The sequence below is a fragment of the Lacerta agilis genome, chromosome 1, assembly GCF_009819535.1.
Source record: "Lacerta agilis isolate rLacAgi1 chromosome 1, rLacAgi1.pri, whole genome shotgun sequence".
In the NCBI taxonomy this organism is placed as follows: Eukaryota; Metazoa; Chordata; class Lepidosauria; order Squamata; family Lacertidae; genus Lacerta; species Lacerta agilis.
In genome coordinates this window covers 60,944,657-60,965,855 of record NC_046312.1, presented here as the reverse complement: position 1 = coordinate 60,965,855, position 21,199 = coordinate 60,944,657, and the positions used below count along the sequence as shown (strand labels likewise).

General features: G+C 42.0%; 1 pseudogene; it reads right to left on the bottom strand.

Annotated features, from left to right (window-relative positions):
* Positions 1 to 15,942: 15,942 nt before the first annotated feature.
* On the bottom strand, positions 15,943 to 16,881 carry LOC117060774 (annotated as a pseudogene).
* Between the last annotated feature and the right edge of the window lie 4,318 nt (positions 16,882 to 21,199).

Sequence of the window (21,199 nt, the reverse complement as noted above, 5' to 3'; positions counted from 1 at the left end):
ATTGAATGTAGGGTCAAAGATAACTGGGAATATGGATGGCTGTAATGGAGACAAAGCTTCCCTGTATTTCTCCCAAGAAGTTCATATTCCATGAAATATTATGCTTCACCCACCACCAATATCTTTTTGTCCAAGGTGTTACACTGCAAGCCTGATAAACAGTTTTTACTCCATGAATCCATTCTTCAGATTATCCTATTATCCAGTTGAGGCAGTTTGCATATTTCAAATCTAAAACTGTAACTCCTGATCCCAGATTTAATAATATAATATAATATAATATAATATAATATAATATAATATAATATAATATAATATAATGGTGTGTGTGTGTTTTCCTCATTATATCAAAACTAACTTTCACTTTCTTCTCTTCTCAAAGGAATGAGTTCATCAATTATTGCCACTTCCTGGTTTTACCTCTATTATTGTTCTTGCAATATTTTGAAGGAGAGACTTGATTTTAGACAAAGTGCTTATTTCTATAGCTATTTCTTCCATACTACGATGATTTAAATTTTGTTCATCTGCCTAATTCCACCTTTGCATTCTCCTTTCAATTTAACAAACTAAAATTGGTATAAATCTTCATTATTTGTTTGAAAATTTATTCCCAGATAGTGTCCGGGCTTATTGCTAATCACCACTTGTTTTTGCTGTTCAACATTTTATTTCATTAAAGAGGGGAAAGACAAGGCACCTGTTTTAATGTATGCATCTTATTACCTGCTATCCCGGGACACTCAACTACTGTTCTCAATACCTGGTAAACGTACTATCTGGTTTTAGAGCAATAAATGCTATATCAACTGCAAATATACTTAACCTTTGTCATTCAGCTTTATCAATATGGAAGTAATTTGATTCAAGTGGCTGGATGTCTGAAAATCCTTTTGCTGAAGCCTTCAAATTGCCTTATTCCCAACCTATCATGTTGGGATTTGCAAGATCTGGGGTTTCTTTTCCATTTTATCATCAGATGGCAAATCCTGGATGCCTAAAATTGCATGTTGATATGGCTGGGTCATGCCATTGGGTGGTCTTCAGTCAACCTGGTCTTGGGTCATGTATCTTTGCTCAAAATGACTCTTTGTTCCCAACTATTCTCTTGTCAGAGTTGTCATTGCACCAACCATCAACCTACTCAGCTGAATCTTTCTCTCCGTTTTTCAACTTGAAGGCCAGGATGAAAACAAAAACCTTCTAAGAACCTACCTTGCTCCAGTCCAGAGGGATAAGACAAGGGAGTATTACTTTTTCACTCCAATTGATGGGGAAGCGAAGAGAAAGCAATAAATGGTAAAGACGATCATGATGCCTGTAAGAACTGTCTTTGAAGACTTCTAAACAATCAGAAACATTTGTTTCTTTTCAGCAAATGCTGCCAGAGGAAGGTCATCTGATTCATATCCATCAAATGTTCAAGAGATGACTCATAGTGAAGCAAATCACACTTTTAAAACTTGCCTTTGCACACATGCCGGAAGAAAAAGCACTCTCTTCATTTAAAAAGGCTTTTAATTGTCTCTCCCCAGCAACAGGATTACACAATAGCCTGCCCCCAAAGGTTATATCTTTTGCTTTAATCATAAGCAAGTTTATACCCCTACATAAAAATAATACATAATGTTCTATTAAAGCTCCATACCACCCCCCTTTGGGGGCCTTATACATTCTATCCACATTAAATCAAGTGTCACATAGTGACATAGCAAGTTTTCTACAGCCATCTAGAATCTGCTGTACCAGGTTAGGATGCAGTCTATGTTATTCTAACACAGGGATGAGGAACTTGTACCCTTCCAGATCTTGGAATCATAGAATCATAGAACTGTAGGGTTAGAAGATATCCCCAAGGGGCATCTGGTCCAATCCCTGCAATGCAGGAATAACAGCTAAAGAATGCCTGGCAATGGCCATCCAACCTCTTTTTCAAAACCTCCAATGAAATAGTACATGGTAAAGAAATAGAGTCCACCACCTTCCAAGGGAGTCCATTCCACTGCCTTAACCATCAGAAAGTTCTTCCCGATGGTTTGTTGAATCTCCTTTCTTGTAACTTGAAGTCATGGATTCAGATCCTACCCTCCAAAGCAGGACAAAACAAGCTTGCTCCATCTTTCATGTGATAGCCCTTTAGATATTTGAAGATGGCTATCATCTCTTCTCAAGGCTAAGCATACCCAACTCCTTCAACCATTCCTCAGGAGGTTTGGTTTCCAGACCCTTGATCATCTTGCCCTCCTTTGCACATGTTTCAGCTTGTCAACATCCTTCTTAAATTGTGGTGTCCAGAACTGGACACAGTACTCCAGGTGTGGTCTGACCACGGCAGAATAGAGTAGAACAATTACTTTGCTTCATCTGGACACTATAATTCTGTATAGTGTCCATGCAGAAGTATAGTGTCCCTCAATTTCTTCATCCAAGTCATTTATAAAGATTTTGAACAACATTGGGTCCAGGTCAGAACCTTGCAGCCCTTGTCACTTTTTTCAAGGATGATGACAAGCCATTAGTGAGCACTCTTTGGGTTTGGTCAGTCAACCAGCTAAAAATCAGCCTAACAGCCTAACATGTCTAGCCCGCATTTTGCCAGCTTTATATTCCATGAGAATATGAAGGGGGACCTCGTCAAAACATTACTGAGATCAGGATACTATACATTCCACTGATCCTCCAAGCTTGTAACTCCATTTAAAAAATAAATAAGATCAGTCTGGCATGACTTATTTTTGAGAAACCCATGCTGGCTCTGAGTAAACACAGCATCCTTTTTCAAGTGCTCACACAACAACTGTTTAATTATCTGTTCTGGTATCAATGTCAATCTGACCGGTCACTACTTGCTTGGGTCCCCCCCCCCAACCTTTTGAAGATGGTGACAATATTTGTTTCCCCAATAATTCTCAAAGATTATAGACAGCTCTGAGATTATGCTCACAAGCTCCTTCAGTGCCCTTGGATAGAATTCATTAGGCCTCAGAGGTTTGAATTTATTTAAAGCATCATATACATCACACTGAATGCTCAACAAACAGGCAACATCTTATAACTTTTGCGAAAACTTTGTGTGATCATATCGGTATGAATACCCAATAAATAGCCAGTGTGGAGTCTTTCTCTATATGCTTAGTGGACATGGAATGCTAACTGCCTATTGAGCAGGAATACCAATGGAAGACTGGATAGCAAAGGGGACTGAGGGCTCACCCACACTTCCCTTTGCTCTGTGCTCTCTAGGCACAGGTCCAGGCTTTCCAGGTCCGGGTCTGAATGGGTTCCCCCCTCCCCCCGTGCTTTCCCCCAGAAAGCCTTTTTCAGGGACTGGCTGGATGAGTAAGAGTGGTGGGGACTGCCCAACCAGAGAGGACACAGAAGATAATGACTTAGATCCCACATCATGGTAGTGGGACACAGAAGAGCAATCTGCAGAAGGGATGAGCTGGGAGGTGCTAGATTTTAGAAGCAGGGGGTCTGAGTGATCAAGGAGGGTCGGGAGAAGGAGGGCCTTCCAGGACAGGGCTAGAGGCGGAGAGTCACCGTGTGAGTGCAGACTCAGACAGAGAGGAGTCACAGGTTGCCCCTGCTACACAACAGCAGGACAGTCTCAGTCCTGCTGGCTCTCCTCCCCCTCTGACTCCCAGGTCAAGGAGAGTCCTGCATGTTGCTGAGCAATGGACCAGAGGAGGAGCTCGTCCCTTGACACAGCCCTTGTCTGCTTGGGGGGGATCCAGAGTGAGAGGCTGGGGGGGAGGGCAGGGTAGTAGTCAGTTTCAGCAATGTCTTAGCTGGATTAAGATGAACCTGTGTTTTAATTTTCTGTTAATAAAAGGCTAATTGCATTCTGTGCCTCCCATGCTTCCCTGTCGTCTGTTGACCTGGGCTTGCTTGACAGCTCCTTGACATCTGTGTTTTGCTGCTGAAACAGAGCAATTGGTACTCTGCAGAAATCCCAAGCGCCATTTGCTCTTTCAACAATGAACATGGGATTTCCTGGGGAAACCACTGGGACCAAAAACCAAAAACACCACTTGTTCACAGACGTGCAAAACCCAAATTTGTGCCTAGAAACGTGGCAAAAAATGAAGTGCTCCACATAGAACTTCCCCTCACACATACACATAGTATGCCACAGAAAAGCGAACCTAGAACCTTCTCCTCACTAGCTTTGTATGTGTAGTAAGGAATGCATTTTTACAAAAGAGACCATTCAAACATTCAGTCCCCGCACCTGTAATATGAAATGGTACGTCTGAGCAGCAGATACATCACATGGAGCTTTTAATTGTCTGTTTAAGTTCTGAGTCACAGGATCCCTACTGTGGGGGTGGAATCGGAAGCAAGGCTCTAGATATAAAACCAGGGGAACAAGATCAGGATGTGTGGGAGAAGATCCCTAACCCTGTCAACAGTAGCTAGTGATAGACAGATAGGTTGAATCTGAGCTAGGGGATCTTGGTTCCTTTCAGCTGTTGTCAAATTCAACTCATGTTTAGCAAAATTGTGTCATAGACGGTTTTATCCGAGTTGCTGGCTCATCCTTGTTTATCATCTCATGGGGCTTGACTCTATAAATATATTATTACCAGCCATCCAGGTTACTGCATTGCATGATCCTATTATATTCACTAGTTCTAGCATTTCAAAAAAAGAGACCAGTTTCTAAACACCACCTGGATCTTCAAATTAATTCTGTAACATGGGTGCTCCTTTGATAATCCATTGCAGATGTATCACATGATAAACTGATGAACATTTGAAAGATCTTGTGTAGCTAAAGAGAATCAGGACCACTTTGTTAATGCAGGATTATAGTGGTTCTAATCCCATGATATAAACAGAACATTATGATGTAGTGATGTTTTAAAGGTCTTTCAGTAGTTTTTAACCAGTTTTGAAAGTGCATGTGAAATACAATAGACAAAAATACCGCTTTTAAAAAATAATATCTAAATGCTAACAGCAGAAATAAAGCATTTCCTGGTTCCCCTTATACTTTCTCCACCCCACCCCCCACCCCCCGTTATCTTCTCCACTGTCAGAATTTGAACTGCAAAATCCTCCAAGGAAGAGACTTCTCTTTTTTTGCACTGGTTAATCTGCAAAGTGCCATGCGCATAGATGGCTCTATTTTAATGGACTGTGATGAGGATATTAATAATGCTGCTTCTAATAATCATATTTATGTATAATCTGTGTGCTTTTTATTGTAGCTGAATGATGTTGTGCATTTACCTTAAACTATCCTGGTAACAGTTGTACTGAACAGTGGTAAAGAAATTCAATAAATAAAAACTAGGTAAATAAATTAAAATAATCATATTGTTGTGCATGATGAAGCTTCTGGTAATTTTCATTTCATAGCTACCTACTATAACCCCAGTGGTGTAAGGGAAAGAACAGCTTCTGGATGTTTCATCTGATACCAGGAGGTGATCCTAGCACAATGAATCAATAACTCATTACTAGAGAAAGTTCTCTAAGATAAAGGGTAAAACATGGAGAAATTAGTGCTCAGAATAAGTTTCTTTCTTTCTTTCCCTTCCTTCCTTCCTTCCTTCCTTCCTTCCTTCCTTCCTTCCTCTTTCCAAAGGTTCAATCAGTTAACATAGTGCTGAACATAGTGCTAAGATGTCAACATGGCAGCTTATTTAAGAAAGAAAGAAAGAAAGAAAGAAAGAAAGAAAGAAAGAAAGAAAGAAAGAAACCTGAATGACACCGTGAATGGAATTTGAGAAAGGGTTGAACACAGAATAGGGAGGGAAGAGGGAAGAGTCCGTTTATCTGCCATTTTTACGAGATGCCCTATCCGTTGTAGCCTATCATCATAGGAAAAAGGCAAGTTCCTAATGGGGTTTTGGAAGGCATTTCTTTGAATCAATGGCAGTGACTGTGAGCTCTAAGCCTCACCCAACAGCAAGTCTTTTGGGATCAATGAGTTTTCATTTGTCAAACAGAAGCAAGGAGCTTTTTTTAAAAAAGAGCTAAAGTGTTGGCGTCAACATCTTTGCATAAAAGACGGTTTAAACCGTATTGGATATAATGCTAATAAAGTTCAATAAATATTGCTGAAAAAGAAAAAGCCACACCTCCAATTCTACGTAAGAAGCCCGAGACACCGTAGCAGATGGTGTGGTGGCTGCCACAGCTCACATGACCTCCTGTGGTTGCGCTGCTGCTGCTTACTGGGAGGTAGTCAGGAAGTTGGGAGGCAGCGGCAAAATTGGTGCAGTACAAATTCTCAGGTAGAGCCTATCCAGTGCTCCTGCCAGCACATTTGCTGTGTGTTGACCTGGCTGCCACCTCATTCCTTCCCTCTCTACCTCCCAGTAAGCAGCAGCGATGCGAATGACCCAAGGTCAGGTGAGTGGCGCCGCTCCACCACACCGTCTGCTGTCGCCGAGACATGTTTGTTAGGGAAAGAAACACCAGTAAGTTCTCGAGCCTAGTTGATTTGGAACATGCAAAATACACACTGCATTCTCTGGCCAAACATTTGAAGGACAGAACGCAGGTGATGAGCTTCAGCAGCCAAAATGATCCTATTCCTATATAGGGTATGTCTCAATCAGCTAAGGTGTATGTTGCTTACATGTGGATGACTTTATTGTTGGATGCTCCCCCCCCCCCCCGCCGCCGCTCTCCCTTATGGTAATATATACTGTATGCAAACTTAATGAAGAGGATAGAATGTCAGTCTGTCTGCTGGTCAAAGTACAAGTGGGCCTAAATTACAGAAGGCACTGTTCTTAATTTATCAATATAAACTGAAGCATTTCCTTAAAATATGCATACCCAGTCAGCCTAGATTTTGCAATTGTCCATCTCTAGATTAGCCATTTTTTTTAAAAAAAAGCCTAAAAATATCCACCAAGTATCTCAGAGACATTCTTCCCCAAAAGGTTTCTACTCACGGCACATTTGAAAGTCTATTGTAATCCTAAAGAAAGCCATAATAATTATTTGTTAGGGAGGTTTATTTTCATAGCCGTCAACCTTCCTTTTTCTTGCATTTGGAAACGGCCATAGCTGTCAACCTTCCCTTTTTTTTTGCAGTGGGAAACGGCGCTGGAATAAGGGAATTTCCCGCCAAAAAAAGGGAAAGTTGACAGCTATGTTTATTTTGTTTATTTTATTTCATCTCAGCTTCCTTAGTTAAGTTATACAGTGCTTCAGATTTCAGTCTTGTACAAATCCCAAGTGGAATCAATGTAAGAATTTAAATTCAAATTCCACATTCAAAACGAAATACTACTGGTGGTACTAATAATTTCATGTTTAAAGGTAAAGGTAAAGGGACCTCTGACCGTTAGGTCCAGTCACAGACGACTCTGGGGTTGCGGTGCTCATCTCACTCTATAGGCCGAGGGAGCTGGCGTACAGCTTCCGGGTCATGTCGCCAGCATGACTAAGCCGCTTCTGGCGAACCAGAGCAGCACACGGAAACGCCGTTTACCTTCCTGCCAGAGCAGGTGCTTTCGAACTGCTAGGTTAGCAGGAGCAGGGACCAAGCAACGGGAGCTCACCCTGTCGCAGGGATTCGAAACGCCAACCTTCTAGGCTCTGTGGTTCAGAGCACAGTGCCACCTGCGTCCCTAATTCCATGTTTAAAGTAATGTAATTATATTACTCATAATGTACCTAAGTAAAACAACTAAGAACCACAAAAGCAAATCACATATAGAACATTAAGATACATTGAAATGCAACATAATGGCAAGATACCATCTTTAAAATTTCATTAATGTTACGAGAACACATAATAATACAATCACCAAAATCATTCACACCACACAAAACTAATCACAACCCCACTTATAAGCAACCATCACTCAACAAGCTCATTGCACCCATCATATCACTCAATTCTCACTTCAGTAAAAAAAAAAAAACCAACCCTCAAATTTTTACATTTTTCAATTATAATTCTCAATCTGACTGTTTTTATTGCATTTTTTTATTTTCAGAAACTAAGTAAAAATGATGCTGTAAATAAATATCCATATGCTTAGATCTGAAGAGCAGTGGAGATGTAAGGGACAATTGCTAACCTGTTTTCCATTAGGTTTCTTAAATCCCATTGAGATGTAAAGGTTGCAGCCATAAAGGGCCAGGTCCTTATCTCACCTGCCTTCATAGGCCAACTTCATCGGCAGCATTTTTCAATCCCCTGCTGTAACCAATGATCAGTTGATAGTGAGTTAGAACAACCTCCTTTCAAGGCACACTTGTGGAATTAATCAGCTCATTGGCACTTGGAGAGCACCACCAAAGAGTCTCTTTTCAACTGATGCTCAACTCATAGTCAATTAGAGGGAGTCCACCTGAAGCCCCTGCAGAGGGGAAAATGCTCCTAAAACAGGAGCATCCCCCATACTGAGAAAGCTGTTTGCATTAAAAGTATCCACTCCCCACCCCAACAAAAAATGTAAGCATCAGGTTCCTTATAATAAAATCTTTAAACCCTGACCCTTTTGAATAAGTATAATGTTGCCATACAAACAAGTTACATTTATTATGTACCTCGAATGGTAGATTAAAAGCTAATTGTAGCTAGCATTTGGTAACGATAGTTGATTTTAATGGGTTTACTCTGAGTATGACTTCATTGGGATGCAACCCACTGGAAAATATTTAGCAAACTTTTTGCAATATGAATATAATTGCCTAAACTTTCAAAGCCAGTGTGTACTAAAGCCTGGATCATTTAAACCTGATTTACATATTAGTTATCATTACTTGATTTCATTGAGACTATTCTGAAAAAGACTTAGTTGCATACTATCCAAAATGTCATATTTCCCATTACTGCCCCCCCCCCCGGCGCATCTGTGTGTTGTTTTAGAATTTAAAAGCATCTTTCACAACTCTATTTAACAGGTTCTAGAATTTTGCAAGGAAATTCAGAACCACTTTTCTGTTCTGAGCTGCGCTGGCAACAGCTAAGATTTAGTGCAATCCAGCCTCTGGAGTCTGAAAACCATTTTTTAAATTAGGCAGCAACAAGACTGCATTATGTGAACATCATTCAACATTCTCTGATCCTGATTTGATTTTAGGTTTATTTCATAGATGTACCACTCTCTGCCTGTTATCTTTGTCAACTTAAAAATCCATTTACTCCGGGTAATTGCTCCTTCATAAGGCACTTTTTCTGAAATAAAGTGACTGTCACAGGAAAGCTTTCTTTTTTTAAAAAAAGGCTGATAATCCGCCTTACAGCCAGTTATCTTCCCATTAGAAGCACATGAGTAAATGTTAGTATGACTCCTGACATGATAAAGTCTTCAATAATATAAAAATTACAGGCATGTCATTATGTACTTACTTGTGCCACTGAAACTGTAATCAAGGAAACAGGAGCCTGAGGTAGTATCAATATTGCTATTCAGGTATGAATCATGTATGGTGTTGTAGGCCATCTTTATTCCCATGGTAACAATACTGCTAATGCATCTGTAGGTAGTAGATGTATTCTACTCTAATGGGATAAATACTACAGTGGAAATACAGCAAATGTATTGTTACAGTGCCAGAATCTGTTCGTTTTTTGTTTTACATTACATATGAATGCAGAGCGTATTGATCAACATGTCAATCACATTACAATGATGATTTGCTCTGTACACAATCCTGGTGAGAAGAAGAGAATGAGAAGTAATAAGAGAACAATAGCAACAGAAATAAAGTCACTGGGAGTGAATGGATCATACTGGGCTGTCTTATCCTTAAAAACCAGTTGTGGTCATTGAAGCTGAGCCAGCCAAAGACATTTTGCTGCCTGACGTGAGGCAGCAAACACAAGTCCAGGTGCAGAGTTTGTTGTTGTTTAGTCATTTAGTCATGTCCGACTTCGTGACCCCATGGATCAGAGCACGCCAGGCAGGTCTTCCACTGCATCCTGCAGTTTGGTCAGACTTCTGTTGGTAGCTTCAAGAACACTGTGCAACCATCTCATCCTCTGTCATCCCCTTCTCCTTGTTCCCTCAATCTTTCCTAACATCAGGGTCTTTTCCAGGGAGTCTTCTCTTCTCATGAGGTAGCCAAAGTATTGGAGCCTTAGCTTCAGGATCTGTCCTTCCAGTGAGCACTCAGGGCTGATTTCCTTCAGAATGGATAGGTTTGATCTTCTTGCAGTCCATGGGACTCTCAAGAGTCTCCTCCAGCACCATAATTCAAAAGCATCAATTCTTCGGCGATCAGCCTTCTTTATGGTCCAGCTCTCACTTCCATACATCACTACTGGGAAAACCATAGCTTTAACTATACGGACCTTTGTCGGCAAGGTGATGTCTCTGCTTTTTAAGATGCTGTCTAGGTTGTCATTGCTTTTCTCCCAAGAAGCAGGCATCTTTTAATTTCATGACTGCTGTCACCATCTGCAGTGATCATGGAACCCAGGAAAGTAAAATCTCTCACTGCCTCCATTTCTTCCCCTTCTATTTGGCAGGAGGTGATGGGACCAGTGGCCATGATCTTAGTTTTTTTGATGTTGAGCTTCAGACCATATTTTGTGCTCTCCTCTTTCACTCTCATTAAAAGGTTCTTTAATTCCTTCTCACTTTCTGCCATCAAGGTTGTGTCATCAGCATATCTGAGGTTGTTAATATTTCTTCCGGCTTGGGATTCATCCAGTCCAGCCTTTCACATGATGAATTCTGCATATAAGTTAAATAAGCAGGGAGGCTGTGAAAGCCAGGGAAAGATTCCTGGATGACAAAGAAAAGACCCCTTCATCGTCTTCTTAACTCTTTCTTGTTGTACTTTTCTTTCTGTTTTGTGGGATGAGGGTTTTGCTGGGACAGTATGCAATGAATTTTTAATACCGGTAATGGGACAGGAAACCATTGGCGGCATTCAAACCTATACAAATAGTTGCAATTAAAAATGATCAGGGCCCTCTGTTCCTTCTCTTAAGACAGCCATTCCAGAACAAAAGAACTTTAAAATAGTAACGCCCACATGACAATATTGAATTGCAACTATTTGTATAGGTTTGAATACAGCCAATGGTTTCCTGTCCCGTTACCTGTCCTGGAATCATAGAATCACAGAATCGGAACTTCGGAATTGACCCCAAGGGTCATCTAGTATTTACTTGGTAAAGTTAGGATGGCATCATTATCATCAAGCACTGCAGCTGTGAAGGGACACTGTGCTCATTTTACAGGCATGTGTTAGTTTATCCAGCACTTTTAAGTTGGTTACATCATCACCAATTACTGCTGTGCTTAAGGGTCAATTTACATGCATTTAAGCTCTAATTGAATTGTCACAGACTGTACTTTTGCATTCAATTCCCATTTAACTTAGTCTTAGTACTTTTCATCCTCCCCACCCATATATACCTGGCACCTGAGGATCATAGTACACTCCACACATCTGATTAAGTGGGGATTAAGTCAATGAAAGCATGCTTAAATATATATATATATATATATATATATATATATATATATATATATATATATATGTCAGCCTTGAAAATGCCACAAGACTCCTTGTTGCTTTTAACACAACCAGGATGACCCTTAGACACTTATCTGCAGGTGTGCTTTGATCCAATAGTTTGGTGTTACCCATTTTTCAAAATAACACTTTCCTGTGATTCAAATACTGAAGCATAAGCCTAGGGATAAATTTGGCAAGTGTGGGACTTTGCTTCCAATCAAAATGTGGGATCCAGCAAATTAATTGAATTTAAAGTTCTGTCCAAGCCCAGGTCTAAAGGGAAAAGCAGAGTGTATTAGCTTTGCATTTCTCAAACTTCAGCTGGCGGCTAATGCTTCCAGTCTTTAGCACTACCTGAAAATGAATGGCTCTAGTATAATATAGATTTCTATGATTAATTATCAGCTATATCATAATTAACATACTTCTCTACCTTACAATAAATTCTGCATAGGAAAGGGTTGCAGGAAATTCCTGTAAAGGTAACCCCCAATGCACACAATGGTGATATGCACACTCATTTCTCTTGCTCCTGCCAGTGCCGGTCTCTTAAAATAATGATAGATTTTTATTAATGTGTGCTTGAATACACAAGAGCTATGGAGTCAGGTCTATAACAGACACAGGTGCAGCACAGTTGGCTGCATTTTAAAAAGTAAATGTATAAAGCTTTTTGTTCAAGAACACTTCAGGGCACTGTTCTTCATATTTAGCATTAGGTTCTTCAGTGAGCGCGCGCGCACACACACACACACACACACACACACCCCAGAATCATCTAGTAATTGCTCTTGGCCTTCTAAAATTTTAAGAATGACCTACAGATGCTGACATTCATTGTTGTTGTGCTTCTGATATTTCCTGTAACATGCATCCACATATGTTTGCTATAATAAATGTCAGATTGCTTGTGAATGGAGAGGTTTGCTCCCCAGGCCTTGGCAGGCCATGGATTGACCACCCATGATTTAGCAGGGTAGTAGAAAATTCTGACATTTACCAGGTGGTTCCTATCATGCACAACATTTTTGCATATTTGTAGCACATGTTCTGCACATAGCTGTCAACTTTTCCCTTTTCTTGTAAGGAATCCTATTTGGAATAAGGGAATTTCCCTTAAAAAAGGGAAAAGTTGACAGCTATGGTTCTGCACGGAAGTCACAAACATGGGTCTGGAATCCCTGGAGCCATAGGTGTGTGCAGCACATTTCATTAGGGTGCATACCCAGGGATTTTTTGCTTATTTGTTTATTTCAACCAAGGGGAAAAGGGAGGAGGGGAAATGACAAGATTGACAGATGAGGACAAGGAAGAGGAGAAGGGGCCAAAAGGCAACAAAACCACCACAACAAGAATGGTCAGGAAACCTAAACAGGATAAACAGGATAACAAGAGGCAGGGCAGATCCGGAGAATACATAGCCTTTCACCCCCCACAGTTCTCTCCACAAACAGTAGTGAACAGAGCTCAGATGAAGGCAGAGCCATGAGACAGCAACACAATGCAGGCAGAAGAAAAAGGCTGGAATGGACCTGCAGCTTCTGCCTGTGAAGAGGGGAGTCTCCCCCCCCTCCTTACTGCTGCCATTGGAGCCAATCATTCCACAGCTACTTCCTGGGGCAGATGCAGGCAGAAGCTGCAAATCCCATCCAGCCTTTTTGTTCGGCCTCTATGTCCTTATTCCTTGGCCCCCCAGGTTGTTGTTTTTTAATAAAAAATTAGGGGTTGACTGAACCCACCCAGCACAATCTCTGTACCTGCCTCTGCCTGGTGGGGGCGGCAATCAAGCACTCCTCCTCACAGGTGTTGCCTCTCAAATGAAAAATTGCTCCTTCCCAATATTGCCTACAAAACAACCCTTAATTCTAGGTGAGAAGCCCCACCACTTTCAGTCATGGGACTTTTTAAAGTATCAGGATGGAGCACAGCCACTCGCCAACAAATCACCATCTTTGGCTATATTGACTTACTTTGAATTTCATTAGGTTGGTTCTGAAAGTATTCATCTCGGTCCAATAGGGAACCCATTTTGAAGTGTACAAAATTATGATAAGATATTTTGGGCATATAACTCTTTTCTGCATGGGATGTTATAATATAGAAAATAGTAATTCCTATCGCATTTCTTATCATTTTCATCTTAGAGTTGCCTTAAGACAGTATTCACTCTGGTTTTGCAAGTGTGAACGGGCTGAAATATCCGAATCAGCTCTTCATTGTCTGAGAAAATGAATTTAATGGGGCTTACTCCCAGGTAAAGGTAAAGGTAACGGAACCCCTGACCATTAGGTCCAGTCGTGAACAACTCTGGGGTTGCGGTGCTCATCTCACTTTACTGGCTGAGGGAGCCGGCGTACAGCTTCCGGGTCATGTGGCCAGCATGACTAAGCCACTTCTGGCGAACCAGAGCAGTGCACAGAAATGCCATTTACCTTCCCGCTGGAGTGGTACCTATTTATCTACTTGCACTTTGACATGCTTTTGAACTGCTAGGTTGGCAGGAGCAGGGACCGAGCAATGGGAGCTCACCCTGTCGCAGGGATTCGAACTGCCGACCTTCTGATTGGCAAGTCCTGGCCTCTGTGGTTTAGACCACAGTGCCACCCACGTCCCAGGTAAGTGGGGTTAAACTGCAGCCCAGACTAGTTGAACATAGTCCCCACTGAGATCAATGGGACTTAAGTTGTAAATAACTTGTTACATTGATTTCAGTAGGACCTAAGTTAGTCTGGACCCAACACATTGTGTTCACAATCCAGCTGTGGGCACAATCAACTTAAGCCCTGTGGCTGAAGTACAGACTCCATTGATTTCAATACAGCTTACACAGAATGTCTATGTAGACTCTATGGAAATGAATAGAAAGTGCAGACAAATAATTTGTGTTTTAGACACTTATCGTGAGGGTCTCTTGCCTGCTGTGGAACTGTGTTTGCTTACTGTACATGCTAACACTTCTTTCCTTCAAACTCATAAGCTACTTCATTGCCAACCATCTCAAGTGCAAGATCACTGCACTCCCAGGGTGTTGCACCAGCTTAGCAATAGGAGTCAGAGCTAAACAACCACCATCCTGAGGTGCAGCATTATGGCAGCATGCAAAGGCATGTATATCAAAGTGGGGAGGAAACTCTCTTTTATAGAAGTTTTTTTTTAATGGCTGGTGAAATATAAGGAAGCTTCACATATTATAACAACAGGCTTGAAATATTCAAACAGTTATTTTAAACCAGTTTTTCACTCACTCAGATTTTATTAGGTGATCACAGACTCTTTAAAAACAAAATAAAACAGATCCCTGGCCAACAAACAATGCCTCTCCAAGAGTCTACTCCCCAGTACTAAGCTTGGGTCATTTTTGCAATCCTGCCCATGAAGGGAGGCACTGGCCACTTGAGGGATGGCTGTTTGGTGCCCTGCTCACAGAATGCAGTCCCTAAGTGGGTTCACCTGGTGCTGATTTCAAAGTCTTTTTTGTGTGCTAGAAGGATACCAGACTTTTAATTCTTGATCTGTGGTTTTAATTGCTGCTTACCTCCTGCCATTGAGGATGATTATTAACAATCATTGTATTTCTTGTCACCCTTCGCCACGAGGCCCCAGGGCAAGTTACAGCAAATGAAAACATGAATAAAAACAATAAAATGCAACCCTACCCATAACCTCCAAATCAATAATCTACACGACTCATTGCAGGGAGGGCACCAAAAGCAACCCTTCAATTTTCAAAGGCCAGAGTACAGGAAATGCATAGATCCTTAGATGCAAATATTTTCCCCACAATATTTACCTTAACTTCTATTTGCTTGAAGCCACGGAAATCTTCCTTTCTTTTCTTCCATACCACCTCTTTCTTTTCTTTTCTAAAAAATAAAAAATAAAAATGCCTTTGCAGCATGCAAAGAGGGAATACCCTGCATTTATTTCCAGGAAAGCAGAAGACTAACCTGGGATTTAGCTGTGAAGGCTACTGAAGGCTACAAAATCTGCTGGAGGGTGCAGGATTTTCTCGGTGTCACTATGAATAAATCATAGGTTACACTTTTCCTCTTTGACGGTGGCAGGTAATTCTCAGGGAGAGTTCTTGCATTTGTCAAAAATGGGACTTTTGCAATGAGCCTTAAGCCAAGGAAAAAGTACTTTGCAGCAGCTGGATTGACATAGGCTCCATCTTCTCTTAGGTAGATGGTTGATCCTGTTCATTTGATACAAGAGCATACCTACACTAGTGCAGCGAAATATAACCTTAATCATATCCTTTCTGGCACCTTTTTAAAAAACCAACAGAGCTTTGATTGTTTCCAAAACCAAAAATGAAAACATTGTTCTGTTTGATGAGTGGGGAGGGGCTTGGAAGGAGGTGTGGTCTTGTTTGGAGAGGGGCGGAATACAAGGAGGACCTGGATTGGATACCTCTCTCCACACTGGAGGGTTGAGGAAGGGAGGAGCATCATGGGTTGTGCAGCTCGCTCTGTCACCCTCTGGCTCTCACTGCACCGCTTGCTCGTTGGCGCTGCTACCAGAGTCCTGGGGTTTCATCACGTCTGGGAGCACCAGGGGGCTGGAGAAGGGTTCAGTGCAGAGGGGCTCAAAGGCACCACTGGCTCTGAAGGCCAAGCTAACTGTCGCTGGGGCCTGAGGTCATGCTGTCTGGCTGGTGAAGCCACTGGCTCTGAGGGTTTTGCTGTCATCAAAAGCTAGCCATCCTTGTATAGCCTTTGTTCTTCTGGGGGCATAGCTGTCAAGTTTCGGATTTGAAAATAAGGGATCAGCATTCTCACCTATCCCGGGGACAGTCACATGTCAGTGGTGGGCGGAGCCAGAAGCAAAAGTGGGCGGAGCAGCAATGTAAACTCCAAGCGGGCTGGGGCTCAGAGCGGAGCAAAGAGGAGGGCAGCCAGCAAAGAGGAGGGCAGCCATGAGCTCCGCGCGATGGGGCCCCATCGTCTTCTTGTCTGATCCCATCAAAACAGGACAGGAAGCAGCAGCTGCTCAAAGGCAGCCAGGCTCCGCCCGCCAGCTAACCCTATTGGCCGGCTGAGGGGCTCAGCGGCAACGGACAGGGGCTGGTGCAGGGGGAGGAATACACCCCCCTGTAAGCACAGGAAACGGCTCCCACTTGCTTTGAGGGCTGAGGCTTTTCTCTCAAAGTAGGCGAGGTCTTCCCACCCAGTCCCTGGCCAGCAGGGGAGGAGCTGCTTCCATTAAAAACGGGAAATTTAAGGGAAATAAAAAATAAGGGAGAGCAGTGGGAAACTGCTTGAAATAAGGGAGAATCCCGGGGAAAACGGGATACTTGACAGCACTGTCTGGGGGTCTCTTAAGAATCCCCTCAAAAACTCTTTCCAGCTCATACACCATACTGGACTCCTTGGCATCTGTGAAGATGGTCATGTTGCGACGTCGGATCATTAGAAAGACATCCATCTCTGCAGCTGCAACCTCAGCCCAGAGCCCCCAGAGGGGGAAAAGCAGCAGAACCCCCAGTATCCCAACATGCACCTCCTCTCTGGCACTTTTGAATGGTCCCCCCCCCTCTGTTTTTTCTCTGTAACCTAGATAATATGTGATGAGAAAGAGGTGGGCTTTGGCAAATATTCAGTTGAATAATACCTGGCTGGTCAATGACAAGTAACTGCATTAAAAACAAAATGACAAGGGATAAACAGTAAAAAGAAGAACCTTCATTTTTTTTTTTCATTCAACAAGTACCACTTAATAGTGTAGGCACAGAACCATCCCTTTCATTGGAACGTTTGCCCTGGGTGCCAAATTTGTAGGAGCAGTTCACCCAGCTGCCTGGCCACTGAAGTACATGGAAAAACAGCACAATGGAAGGGAAGCAGCTTGGCAGGATACATTTCGCAAAAGGTATGGGCAGCAAGAGCATCTAGAGGCACAGACAGATTACCCAAGAACTGACGGGGAAAGGGAAAGGGAGAAAACCCAAAGAGGAGGGGTGATGTGAGCTCTTGTCCTAGAGGAAGAGGGGAAGAAGGGCAAAGCTAAGCAGCAGAATGGAGAGGAATGGGTGAGGCTGTCCCAAGATCTGGAGTAAAAGCACAAATATATCTTGGTGGGGTATCCAGGAGGGCACATCAATATGTGTAGAATTAGGCTTTGTAATGTGGTTATTTGTTTCATTTATTTATCTATGGTGTTTGTATGCCACCCCAAAACATAAAGCTCTACGGAGTAAATCATAAATCCATTAAAAGGGTGGGGGGGGGCTACATAAAACAAAACAAAAAGAGCCACCCCTCCAAAATGTAAAATTGATGTTAAAAAACAAGAGGCTTACATTACCTGAGTCATTTTAAAGGTTGGGCTGTGCAAAGCCTTTAATGTTTATGTGGGTTGATTTTCTCCTGTGCGCTTTTGTGCACTTTTATCCATACATGAGCACTTGCAATTTTATGCCTCTTCACAAAGTCCTGGAAGTACAAGGTCTTTTGCCGACACATACATGGTTCTTTGTTTACCTGTGTACACACGTCTTTATAAAAATTGTGTCATCTATGGAATTGAACGAGAGAAAAACTTCCGCAAAGGCAAATGTTTCAAGCGTGTTTCCGAGTGGGTAAAACTGCCAATTAATTCTATTTTCAAAATACATGGTTTGTTTTCCCATTTGCCAGTTTTGAACAAAACAGCTGTTTGACAAAGGAAAATATATCTGTGTGTTGTATCTGGCTGAGCTGCAGCAGAGAGACAAAGAGCAGCCAGGCAGGAGAATTCCTCTGATCTCTAGACTTTCCCTGGCAACATAGAAAGCGGTGGTGCAGTTAAAATAAGAAAATAGCACTATGTTTTACACACAGACACTAGGGATGGGCGGCAACTTTACTTCAGTTCACATTTACCTAATTCATAGTTTCGGAGACAATATACGTAGCAAAAATATTGCCATCCTCCAAAATTCACACTTCTCTGAATTTGGTAGTACATTTTCCCAGCCAAGTCGTGTATACAAAAATGCATTTATTATGGGGAAAGTGTGCATAGAAATGAACATATTGTTTAAAATAATATACAAAACTGCATTGTATTAGGAAAGATGGCAAAATATGTACGTTAGGCAAAATTGCATACATAAATGTATATATTGGGAGCAATTCGCAAAAAAATGTTAAATTATTTTTAAAATAAGCCAAGAGGGGAGGCGCATTGCTGCCACCACCATCAATATCACACAGAGGAGCAAGAGCTCCTCAAGAGTAAATAAATACTTATGAGTAAGCTGGTCATCACCTGCAGAGCAAATCTGCTAGCAACAGGGATGGCTCGCAGCTGTGAACTTTTGCGAGATACTCTGAAGGCTCAGGTTGTAAATCATTCAGTATTCGTAGTAGAACTATTTATTAAATTTATACACTGCCTTTCATTGGAAGATCACAGGGCGGTTTACGGTATAAAAACATAATAATAACAAAGGAAACAAGAACGTCCTCCCTCCAGACACGCATAGAGGGACAGTATGCTGGAGCATCTTTCCATTAGACTTGTTGGGTTCCTATCACCTAGCTGGTCATTAGAAGAAAGAAACCCTTGCTGGGCATTTGGGCCCTTTGCTGTTTGTGAGCCATACTTCTTGTGTTGCTCTTGGGATTTGACCTTGGACTGCTTCTTGACCTTGCTTCTTGGGCTCCTCCTTCATTCAGACCCTGGGCTACTGTAAGGTTCCGATTTTGGGACCACTGCTCTTAAGTCTCAACTGCTCTGCCTGTTTGCCAGCTGAAGCAGAACACAGAGGCACTGCTACCTGCCACTATTGGCACAATTCAGAAATGGTAGAAGGGTCTGTAGTGCTTCAAAACCCCGGTGAACCTGTTTGGACAGAGACAGGATAGAACAAACCGTGTGTGTCCTTCACAGAAAATGTCCCTCTCATAACATCTTCAACTGATTTAAAATCTGTGTGTTTTGTCTCCAGTGTTTTTGCCACAGGCAACAGCAGCTGAGATTATTGCTTAAGATTGTTGTTTAATTGTTAATACCCTCCATGGCTCGTGTTACATTGAGAGCTCCCGCAAAAGAAGGGCATTGAAAAATTAATTTTTGGCTAAGACGAAACAAAAATTAAAGATCTGGTTTGCTTTCTGCCCTGATGCAACTTTAAATCAGCTCCAGCTTTTAGAACACAGTCCTCCAGACGTAAAATCCAATGTTTTATTCATTTAAATTTATGGTTTTCACGTAGCTCAATTTGGTACAGTTCGCAAACTTCGCACATGTTTGAACAACAAAAAAATGCAGGGTAGCACAAAAATAAATGTGCTTCGTGTAATGTTTGCCTTATGAAATATGTTTTATTTCAGATACTAGAATGAGTTCACTGGTCTGGAAAACAGATAGCTAAGCAAACCAATGAATAATATTATATATATATATATATATATATATATATATATATATATATATATATATATATAGCAAATAAGCTATTTAAAAACATTTGTAGCATGTTTCTTCCCTGAACTAGAATACAGCAGCCATGAGCGGACAGATTGTCCAATGACACAACAGAAATTTGTTTCTTCCTTGGCCCACCTCTAGTGGTAAATGGTGCCCATTTGGAACTGGTGGGGAGGAAGGCAAGGAGACCCACTGTAGGCGCAGCCAGGGTCAATGGCAGGTGCAACCACACCCAATGACAGGCAGAGCCAGCTAAGGGTGTGTATTAGGGCTGTGCACTAGATTTCACTGAGGCCTGAGCCCAATCAGAGAGCTTTGGGTGTTGGACAGCGATGGATGGCTGCAAGTTGGGTTGGACAGCCCCAAGCAATTCATGGCTCTTGGTGGGTGGGGCATCAGGCAGGAAAGCAAGGCGGGCAGAGCAGGGAAACCACACAAATTGGCCAAGCCCTATCTAACCAATGATTACTTCTTCCTAGGTAGAAGCAGGCCTGACATCGTGGTTCTTCTTCCTGCCTTATGCCCCACTCTGCAGGATCAGTTCCTCTGCTCAACAGCCGCTGAATGGAGGCATTGTTCCTGTGGCGTGCCAGTGCTGCTTCGCAAGCAGATTTCTTGCAGGAAAACCATGTGCTCCTTCGTGAGCAGCTTGCTTCCCTTGTGTGCCCCTTGGGAAGGAGCAACACCACACAGGATCAGATCCTTCAGCTTACTAGTTGGTAAACAAAAGAGTCCAGTCCTGCTTGGTGCCCTTCCTGGCTATACTTTTAAACCCCAATCTTATGTTAAAATCAAATGGGGGGGGGATATCTTAGACCTGTCCCCTGAGTTTCCTCAGGAACAGATCCAGAGGGTTGGGTGGTTCCTAGGGGCAGGTTTAGAATCATTAAAAAAGCCTAACCTAAAAATCAAAAAAGAATTTTGGATAGAGTCAGGATATTCCGGCCTACAATCATTGGATCCCGCATGTTCTTCACAAATCCAATGTGTGGTTGTCTGCTAAGAGAAGCTTGCCTGGGTGCGGTGCACAGCCAAAGTGCAGTCCATGATCCTGAACTATATATAGGCTCTGCACACTGCGTTCTCATCTGAACCATCCTCTGTGCCATTCTACTTTTTGTAATAGCATCGCCAAAGTGTTTTATGGCCTTTTTATCCTCGCAACAAACCCATAAAGTAAATTATGGTGCAATTTTAGCAAAACAACAAAAAGAACAACACCAGTACCTTAAGGACTAACAAATTTATCATGGCATAAGCTTTTGGGGACTAATCTTTGCAATCCAATAATACATTTGCTAGTTTCTGAAGTGGTACTTGGCTATTGTTT